Genomic DNA, 11,139 nt, shown 5'->3' with positions numbered 1-11,139 from the left:
CGGTGAAGAACCTGCACTGTGCCTCAGGCAGAGTTCACCGCCAGTCCTTCCGGTGAAGAACCTGCACTGTGCCTCAGGCAGAGTTCATCGCCAGTCCTCCCGGTGAAGAACCTGCATTGTGCCTCAGGCAGAGTTCATCTCCAGTCCTTCTGGTGAAGAACCTGCACTGTGCCTCAGGCAGAGTTCACCGCCAGTCCTCCCGGTGAAGAACCTGCATTGTGCCTCAGGCAGAGTTCACCGCCAGTCCTCCCGGTGAAGAACCTGCACTGTGCCTCAGGCGGAGTTCACCGCCAGTCCTCCCGGTGAAGAACCTGCATTGTGCCTCAGGCAGAGTTCATCTCCAGTCCTTCTGGTGAAGAACGTGCACTGTGCCTCAGGCAGAGTTCACCGCCAGTCCTTCCGGTGAAGAACCTGCACTGTGCCTCAGGCAGAGTTCAGCTCCAGTCCTTCCGGTGAAGAACCTGCACTGTGCCTCAGGCAGAGTTCAGCTCCAGTCCTTCCGGTGAAGAACCTGCACTGTGCCTCAGGCAGAGTTCAGCTCCAGTCCTTCCGGTGAAGAACCTGCACTGTGCCTCAGGCAGAGTTCACCGCCAGTCCTCCCCGTGAAGAAACTGCACTGTGCCTCAGGCAGAGTTCAGCTCCAGTCCTCCCGGTGAAGAACCTGCACTGTGCCTCAGGCAGAGTTCACCGCCAGTCCTTCCGGTGAAGAACCTGCACTGTGCCTCAGGCAGAGTTCAGCTCCAGTCCTTCCGGTGAAGAACCTGCACTGTGCCTCAGGCAGAGTTCATCTCCAGTCCTTCTGGTGAAGAACGTGCACTGTGCCTCAGGCAGAGTTCATCGCCAGTCCTTCCGGTGAAGAACCTGCACTGTGCCTCAGGCAGAGTTCACCTCCAGTCCTTCCGGTGAAGAACCTGCACTGTGCCTCAGGCAGAGTTCAGCTCCAGTCCTTCCGGTGAAGAACCTGCACTGTGCCTCAGGCAGAGTTCATCGCCAGTCCTTCTGGTGAAGAACCTGCACTGTGCCTCAGGCAGAGTTCATCTCCAGTCCTTCCGGTGAAGAACCTGCACTGTGCCTCAGGCAGAGTTCATCGCCAGTCCTCCTGGTGAAGAACCTGCACTGTGCCTCAGGCAGAGTTCATCTCCAGTCCTCCCGGTGAAGAACCTGCACTGTGCCTCAGGCAGAGTTCATCTCCAGTCCTCCCGGTGAAGAACCTGCACTGTGCCTCAGGCAGAGTTCATCGCCAGTCCTCCCGGTGAAGAACCTGCACTGTGCCTCAGGCAGAGTTCATCGCCAGTCCTCCCGGTGAAGAACCTGCACTGTGCCTCAGGCAGAGTTCATCGCCAGTCCTTCCGGTGAAGAACCTGCACTGTGCCTCAGGCAGAGTTCATCTCCAGTCCTTCCGGTGAAGAACCTGCACTGTGCCTCAGGCAGAGTTCATCGCCAGTCCTTCCGGTGAAGAACCTGCACTGTGCCTCAGGCAGAGTTCATCTCCAGTGCTTCTGGTGAAGAACCTGCACTGTGCCTCAGGCAGAGTTCAGCTCCAGTCCTTCCGGTGAAGAACCTGCACTGTGCCTCAGGCAGAGTTCAGCTCCAGTCCTTCCGGTGAAGAACCTGCACTGTGCCTCAGGCAGAGTTCATCTCCAGTCCTTCCGGTGAAGAACCTGCACTGTGCCTCAGGCAGAGTTCACCGCCAGTCCTCCCCGTGAAGAAACTGCACTGTGCCTCAGGCAGAGTTCATCTCCAGTCCTCCCGGTGAAGAACCTGCACTGTGCCTCAGGCAGAGTTCACCGCCAGTCCTTCCGGTGAAGAACCTGCACTGTGCCTCAGGCAGAGTTCAGCTCCAGTCCTTCCGGTGAAGAACCTGCACTGTGCCTCAGGCAGAGTTCATCTCCAGTCCTTCTGGTGAAGAACCTGCACTGTGCCTCAGGCAGAGTTCATCGCCAGTCCTTCCGGTGAAGAACCTGCACTGTGCCTCAGGCAGAGTTCACCTCCAGTCCTTCCGGTGAAGAACCTGCACTGTGCCTCAGGCAGAGTTCAGCTCCAGTCCTTCCGGTGAAGAACCTGCACTGTGCCTCAGGCAGAGTTCATCGCCAGTCCTTCCGGTGAAGAACCTGCACTGTGCCTCAGGCAGAGTTCATCTCCAGTCCTTCCGGTGAAGAACCTGCACTGTGCCTCAGGCAGAGTTCATCGCCAGTCCTCCTGGTGAAGAACCTGCACTGTGCCTCAGGCAGAGTTCATCTCCAGTCCTCCCGGTGAAGAACCTGCACTGTGCCTCAGGCAGAGTTCATCTCCAGTCCTCCCGGTGAAGAACCTGCACTGTGCCTCAGGCAGAGTTCATCGCCAGTCCTCCCGGTGAAGAACCTGCACTGTGCCTCAGGCAGAGTTCATCGCCAGTCCTCCCGGTGAAGAACCTGCACTGTGCCTCAGGCAGAGTTCATCGCCAGTCCTTCCGGTGAAGAACCTGCACTGTGCCTCAGGCAGAGTTCATCTCCAGTCCTTCCGTTGAAGAACCTGCACTGTGCCTCAGGCAGAGTTCATCTCCAGTCCTTCCGGTGAAGAACCTGCACTGTGCCTCAGGCAGAGTTCATCGCCAGTCCTTCCGGTGAAGAACCTGCACTGTGCCTCAGGCAGAGTTCATCGCCAGTCCTTCCGGTGAAGAACCTGCACTGTGCCTCAGGCAGAGTTCATCTCCCGTCCTTCTGGTGAAGAACCTGCACTGTGCCTCAGGCAGAGTTCACCGCCAGTCCTCCTGGTGAAGAACCTGCATTGTGCCTCAGGCAGAGTTCATCGCCAGTCCTCCCGGTGAAGAACCTGCACTGTGCCTCAGGCAGAGTTCATCTCCAGTCCTCCCGGTGAAGAACCTGCAGTGTGCCTCAGGCAGAGTTCACCGCCAGTCCTCCCGGTGAAGAACCTGCACTGTGCCTCAGGCAGAGTTCATCGCCAGTCCTCCCGGTGAAGAACCTGCATTGTGCCTCAGGCAGAGTTCACCGCCAGTCCTCCCGGTGAAGAACCTGCACTGTGCCTCAGGCAGAGTTCATCGCCTGTCCTCCCGGTGAAGAACCTGCATTGTGCCTCAGGCAGAGTTCATCGCCAGTCCTCCCGGTGAAGAACCTGCACTGTGCCTCAGGCAGAGTTCAGCTCCAGTACTTCCGGTGAAGAACCTGCACTGTGCCTCAGGCAGAGTTCATCTCCAGTCCTTCCGGTGAAGAACCTGCACTGTGCCTCAGGCAGAGTTCACCGCCAGTCCTTCCGGTGAAGAACCTGCATTGTGCCTCAGGCAGAGTTCATCTCCAGTCCTCCCGGTGAAGAACCTGCACTGTGCCTCAGGCAGAGTTCATCTCCAGTCCTCCCGGTGAAGAACCTGCACTGTGCCTCAGGCAGAGTTCATCTCCAGTCCTTCCGGTGAAGAACCTGCATTGTGCCTCAGGCAGAGTTCATCGCCAGTCCTCCCGGTGAAGAACCTGCATTGTGCCTCAGGCAGAGTTCATCGCCAGTCCTCCCGGTGAAGAACCTGCACTGTGCCTCAGGCAGAGTTCATCTCCAGTCCTTCCGGTGAACAGCTGCACTGTGCCTCAGGCAGAGTTCATCGCCAGTCCTTCCGGTGAAGAACCTGCACTGTGCCTCAGGCAGAGTTCACCTCCAGTCTTTCCGGAGAAGAACCTGCACTGTGCCTCAGGCAGAGTTCATCTCCAGTCCTTCCGGTGAAGAACCTGCACTGTGCCTCAGGCAGAGTTCATCTCCAGTCCTTCTGGTGAAGAACCTGCACTGTGCCTCAGGCAGAGTTCATCGCCAGTCCTCCCGGTGAAGAACCTGCATTGTGCCTCAGGCAGAGTTCATCGCCAGTCCTGCCGGTGAAGAACCTGCACTGTGCCTCAGGCAGAGTTCATCGCCAGTCCTTCCGGTGAAGAACCTGAACTGTGCCTCAGGCAGAGTTCATCGCCAGTCCTCCCGGTGAAGAACCTGCACTGTGCCTCAGGCAGAGTTCATCGCCAGTCCTCCCGGTGAAGAACCTGCATTGTGCCTCAGGCAGAGTTCATCGCCAGTCCTCCCGGTGAAGAACCTGCACTGTGCCTCAGGCAGAGTTCACCGCCAGTCCTTCCAGTGAAGAACCTGCATTGTGCCTCAGGCAGAGTTCATCTCCAGTCCTCCCGGTGAAGAACCGGCACTGTGCCTCAGGCAGAGTTCATCTCCAGTCCTTCCGGTGAAGAACCGGCACTGTGCCTCAGGCAGAGTTCATCTCCAGTCCTTCCGGTGAAGAACCTGCACTGTGCCTCAGGCAGAGTTCACCGCCAGTCCTTCCGGTGAAGAACCTGCACTGTGCCTCAGGCAGAGTTCATCGCCAGTCCTTCCGGTGAAGAACCTGCACTGTGCCTCAGGCAGAGTTCATCGCCAGTCCTTCCGGTGAAGAACCTGCACTGTGCCTCAGGCAGAGTTCATCTCCAGTCCTTCCGGTGAAGAACCTGCACTGTGCCTCAGGCAGAGTTCATCGCCAATAAGGCAAGGTGGCATTCTCTGAGCTCAGGAAAAAAGTTGTGCAAGTGCAAATCTCTTGTTCAACTTTGGAGGTCCCTATTATTTTGCATGTCTTAGGCTGCTGAACTCTGAAGTGTTCTGATTTATTCACCCGATTCGTTATTTGTCCAATCTAAATTACCACATCTCATTCAAGTATGAATGTGGAATATAGTCCATAGGACTGTTCATCCCAAGTCTGATGGTCCCTATTGCAAGTATATCAACTCTGGGATGTCCAGTTTCTCCAAATACTCCTTGCAAGGAGCAGCAGTGAAAGGCTTTCTCAGCTTGCTGTATTTGCATTCATGCCAAACCACAAAATGGTCAGAGAAAATTTCTCATCTCCTTCCTAACCAAGCTCAGGAAATGTTGTTCAGCAGTTAACCTTCACTTTCCTGCATTGGAAGGGTTGAGGAAGAAACTGGGAATAGCAACATTATCCTTCAATATTGGGATCCCGCAACATCCACTGGAAAAAAAGTCTTCAGTTAGTAATTGAGAAGACACGCACTGTGGTTTGCATTTTGGCATGAGTGTAAATACAGAAAGTTGAGAAAACCTTTCCCATTGCTCCTTGGATCAGCTTCAGATAAAATCAGCTGAAGAAAACTGGACATCAAAGAGCTAATATCCTGACAATTAGGCCTAGTGGACTCAAGCAATTGAAAATATCTTTTAAATCTCTCATTCATAGTTTGAACTCCCCGGTGACCTCCTCATAGGTGGATAATAATAATGGAAATAGAAATTACACTTTTGACAGGACAGCTTATTATCTGATTTAGTGATCAGACTTTCATGAGTAAAACCATAGGTACCATAGAAATCAGCAAAACACATACAACTTAATTAGATCAATGGACTTAATCCATAAATTATGAAGCCTCGACAATTTATTAACTATCCTAATAACTCTCTCAGAGTCCATTATTGAAACACAACCTATGTGACAGATTGTAACTACTTCATGGAGCATTCAACTCTGGGTGCTATCTGACTCAATTACTTCCTAGCTACTATTTGCCGAAGTAGGTTCCCCAATCTCCAGACACCTTCACCTCTCCCCATGACCAAGCTCATCTTCACATTTTAACCTCCACAGCCTTGTCATACCATTATAAGCTGAGGTTCAGTGTGTAATATTTTTATTCCTTGGCCAGACAATTCCTATTTTGAACTTCACTGTAGAGCAGGGGTTCCTAACCATTTTTATGCCACAGACCAATACCAATAAGCAAGGGGTCCATGGCTCCCAGGGTGGGAACCCCTGCTCTAGATATTTGAGCACAAAACTTGAGCAGTCAAATCTTTAGCATGTGTGGTCATATGAAAATCCCACATGCATATTGATCGTGCAAACACGAAAAAATCTGCAGATGCTGGAATTTCAAGCAAAACACACAAAATGCTGGTGAACGCCGCAGGCCAGACAGCATCTATAGGAAGAAGCACAGTCGACGTCAGGACTAACTGAAGGAAGAGTGAGTAAGGGATTTGAAAGTGGGAGGGGGAGGGGGAGATCCAAAATGATAGGAGGAGACAGGAGGGGGAGGGATGGAGCCAAGTCTGGGAAGTTGTTTGGCAAAAGGGATACAAGGCTGGAGTATCATGCGATGGAAGGCCTTGGAAGAAAGAAAGGGGGATATTGATAGTATTACTTTTCTTATTTCATAGTTGATTGACACCAGAGAGCTATAAAAATGCTGGATTGTTGGAGGTGGTGACTTTTGAATTAAATACTTCTCCTCTCAGATGAATGAAGATGTTCTCCTGGCAATGTTTTATAAAAGAAAAAGGGAGTTATTCCGAGTTTTTCCTTCATCTGACATCTCTAAAAAAAGTGGGCTGGATTGTTTGACTAATGGAGTTGCTGTTATGAGCAATGAACAGATTTTTGTCTCTGGAAGAATAATAGTTGGACTAGTGAAGTGGCTTGCCAGTTGCATTCCAGTCACCTACTCACAGAGGAAACTGGTCTCTCATCATGCTACCAAGAAGAGAAACCTGATCATGCTATATCTCTCTCTGACTCTCAAAGGTAGGCTCTGCCATGCAGTGACACAGCACCGTTGGGAGTTTTTGCTGTGAGAGAAGCTGACTCAAACTTCTTTTCAAGTATTTTAAACATTTTCAAATTCCTAAATCCTTCTAGACATTGATACAGGGAGCCCAGTGATGTTTTGAGCTGAGTCACTTTTTGGTGTGGGAGCAAGTTACATTCCAGCAGTTCCACACTGGCTGTCAAACACTTGCGAATGCTGTATTTTTCTTACTATTTGTTTCATTCTGGCATTTGTAGACCCCTCACTCCCTTTGCTTAAGCTCTTTCTTGAGCCTTCAGAAGTCTGAGTTTAGCTTTTGGAAATTCCTCTCGTAAACCTGTCCAGATTTTTGAAATATCTCACAAAACCTTTAATCCAAAGTAACTCTCTGTCATGATACCTTATTTACCCATCATGATGTCCATTTCTTTATAATTCTCAATGAAAGACTTAGGTACATACATTACTTCTGTTCCTAAAGTTAATATATTAATGCAAATGTCATAGCATGGTTTGAAATAAGATAACATACCTTTGCTGGATATAGTGGCTAATATTTCTTGCTGCTCTTCAGTTACTTGCCAAAGAGAGATCAGAGTGCATTGTTCCGTGATCCATTCTGACTTTGTTGTGTAATTGAACTCTGGGATTCCACAGGAGGTTCTGGAGTGACTGCAATACAAGGACCTAAGTGCTATCACAAAGAAGTTCTACTTTCTTAGAAGTTAGTGCAGATTCAGCACATCATCTAAAACTTTGACAAATATCTACAAATGTACAGTGGAGAGTATTCTGATTCATTGCATCACAGCCTGGCGTGGAAACACCAGTGTCCCAGAATGGAAAAGCCTTCAAGAAGTGGTGATATAACCCAGTTACTCACAGGAAGAGTCTTCCCCAGCACTGAGCATATCTACACACAGAGAAGTGCCACAAGAAAGCAGCATCCATCACCAAGGTCTCCCACCCCTTGGGCCATTCTCTTCTGACTGCTATCATCCGGTAGGAGGCAGAGGAACCTTAGATCCTACACCAGCAGGTTCAGGAACAATTATTACCCTTCAACCAACAGGCTCCTGAACCAGTGTGAACAACTTCACTCACCACAGCACTGAACACAACCTGTAGTATGGACTGATGGCATGAACATTGACTTCTCTAACTTCTGTTAATTCTCCATCTCCCCTTTGTACCCCACCCATTATTTATTTATTTATTTTTTCTCTCTCCTTTTCCTTTTTCTTCCTCTGTCCCTCTCACTATACTCCCTGCCCATCCTCTGGGTTCCCCCCTCCCCTTTTCTTTCTCCCTAGGCCTCCTGTCTCATGATTCTCTCATATCCCTTTTGCCAATCAACTGTCCAGCTCTTAGCTCCATCCCTCCTCCTCCTGTCTTCTCCTATCAGTTTGGATTTCGTCCTTACCCTTCCTCTTTCAAATCTCTTACTATGTCTTCATTCAGCTAGTCCTGATGAAGGGTCTCAACCTGAAATGTTGACTGTACCTCTTCCTATAGATGCTACCTGGCCTGCTGCGTTCACCAGCAATTTTTATGTGTGTTGTATGGACTTACTTCCAAGGATTCTACAACTCATGTTCTCAGTATTATTTATTATTTATTATTAGTAGTTATTTTTGTATTTACAGTTTGTCTTCTTTTGCACTTAAATTGCTTCTCAATCTTTGTGTGTCTTTTTTTTGATTCTATTTTTATTTATTTGTTCCACTGTGGATGCCTTCAGGAAAATAAATCTCTAGGTAGTATATAATGACATATATGTACATTGATAATAAACTTATCTTAGACTTTGAACAAATGACAAAATTTGAAAACTCAGAAGGATGTAATCATTGAAAGCTGAGGGGAAAATAAGCAATGAGTACTTGTATTATCTACAGCCCATGAGCTAGAAGTGACTGTAGGACAAAGGAGAAGTGGGAAGGGAAGAGAGTGACCAGATATTCAGAGAACTTGAACAATGGTTCCCCTCCTTTGCTACTGATCACGACTGTCCAGGTAATGGCATTCCCCACAACCACTACTAGCTCTTGTCTTTTACCCTTCTCCGGGAAGGTTATAAACAGCACTACTCAACTCCACCATTTCTTTAGCATTGTCTCCTTTTATGCACCAGCCCCATGCAAGAAGGAAGAGCATCTGTCTGTGACATTCCCTCAACATTTTGTGAGTATGTCGATTCCACACTTGAACAGCTGCCACTGGGAGTTGAAGGTGTGAGGGTTAAAACATTAATGAATGCTTTAAGGAAGCTTGTCTTAAGAACCAAAGTACCAGTAAAGGTGACTGACAAAGGCAATGTGGTGCACAGGATCACCAGTGGAGACTGCAACAAGAACTATGTTGGCCAGAACATATCAAAATAAATGCCATCTACGAACCCCTAAGAGCCAAAGAAATGCTAGCCGATAGCATTCAAAGGTCCTTTGAAGAGGTAGCCAATCAGGCAGAGTCCTACATAAACACCAGCACTCCCAGAGAGAAACACCAACAGCACGGTGAGAATGTCACCTTGACTGGTGATGAAACGTCTGTAGGCTAATTGCCAAGCTTGGTTAACACTGCAGCATCAAATGCCTGAGCGTTGAGCTTAGACATAGAGAGCTGAGCACTGACCGGAAAAAAATAATGGTGATGTGTGTGTAGGCATGTATGACAGGGGGAGTGGATGAGGCCAAAGTGATGCAATTAGTGGCATATTGTTTTAGAAGACTGAAGATGATGATCTTTACAGAACATGTATTTTTTAAAACTTCTTTCTTTCTACAGCCTTGTCACAGAGTCAGAGTGTTATACAGTTAAGCACTGGTGTTTTCATACCAGGCTGTGAGTCAGGATACCCTCCACTGTACCTCAGTAGATGTTTGCCAAGGTTTTCGATGACATACCGCAACTGCGCACACTTCTAAGAAAGTAGAGCTGCTGCCTGCCTTCTTTGTGATGGTACTTAGGTGCTTGTTCTGCAGTCGACCAAGATGCCTGATTCCAGCCAGTCCCATTGGCTAGCATTTGCACCATGACCTTCTAAACCAGGAGTTCCCAACCTTTTTAATGCCAGGGAAACTTACTATTAACTGAGGGAACCGAGGTTGCAAACCCCTGTTCCAAACCTTTCCAATCCATGTAACTGTTCTGTATCTTTTAAAAGTTGTTATTGTACCTGCCTCAACTACTTCTTCTGGATCTCATTCCACATGGATTCCATCCTTTGTGGAAAAAAGTTGCTCCATAATTTCCCCTGTCACCTATGCTCGCTAATTCTTGATTGTCCAACCCTGGGAAAAAGATTGAGTAGATTCTCCCTATCTACACCCCTCATGATTGAATAGATTCACCCTATCTACATCCCTCATGACTGTATACACCCCTAAATGATCACTTTTCGGCCTCCTACATTCCAAGGAATAAACTACTAGCTTGTCCAACCTCTCCTTATAGCTCAACTCCTCAAGATCTGACAATATCCTTGTAAACCTTTTCTGCAATCTTCCCAGTGTAATTATATCTTTCCTATAGCAGGGTGATGAAACCTGTCCTTGGAACTTTATAGCTATCGTGGTCAAACAACATTGAATAGGCTATTTAGCCACAAATCTATGCTGAACTCCGAGCACCCAATAAAATAATCCCATTTTATTCCCTCCACAGTGCCATCAATCCTCACTAACTTACACACTAGGAACAATTTACATTGACCAATTAGCCTACCAATCTACAAACCTTTAGGATCTGGGAGGAAAGTGGCGCATCTGGAAGATGAAAGAACAGGAGACTGGACTCTCAGCTCGGAAAGGAAGGAGGGAAAAGAGGAGAGGGGATTTGATAGTTAGGGGGTCAGATAAGAGGTTCTGAAGGAGAGATCGAGAATCCTGGATGGTTTGTTGCCTCCCTGGTGCCAGGGTCCGCGATATCTCAGATCGAGTTCTCGGTATTCTCAGGAGAGAGGGTGAGCAGCCAGATGCCGTGGTCCACGTGGGGACCAATGACATAAATAGGAGTGGGGATGAGGTCCTGAAGAAGGAATATAGGGAGTTAGGAAAGATGTTATAAAACAGGACCTCAAGGGTGGTAAACTCAGGATTGCTGTCTGTGCCATGTGTGATGAGAATACACATAGATTAAGATGTTAGCTGTCCTGTGCTGGCACCAGTGGGATCAGCAGTTGGTCTGCCACCTGCCTTCAGGAGAAAGAGAGATAAGGAAAACAATGGAGCAGCATTTGGAGATGTTAATGAAGGGACGGGACAGTTTAATGGAAGGAGAGCTGTCAAGATCGGCTCCCCCTTTGAACCCTGAACTGTTTGAAGGGATGGACAGGTGATACCCCAGCAGGGGGATAAAAAGGGACAGGTTCGCTAAGGCAAGACACACACGACACCCCAAGGTAATGAGACCCTGGAAGCGGTGCGTCTCCCACAAGTCGGTGGGAAGTTTTGGAGGGCTAGTCGCGGGACCAAGCCATAGACGCACAGGGTGGAAAGGCACCTGGTGTGTGTCCGCCCTTGCCTGGGTGCCAGGTTCACTGCAGAGAAACGATCATATCTGGAAACAGAGGGGTCACGGT

The sequence above is a fragment of the Mobula birostris genome, chromosome 7 (assembly GCF_030028105.1).
Source record: "Mobula birostris isolate sMobBir1 chromosome 7, sMobBir1.hap1, whole genome shotgun sequence".
NCBI lineage: Eukaryota > Metazoa > Chordata > Chondrichthyes > Myliobatiformes > Myliobatidae > Mobula > Mobula birostris.
The sequence above is the reverse complement of the archived record's forward strand: the minus strand, read 5'-3'. Positions refer to the sequence as shown.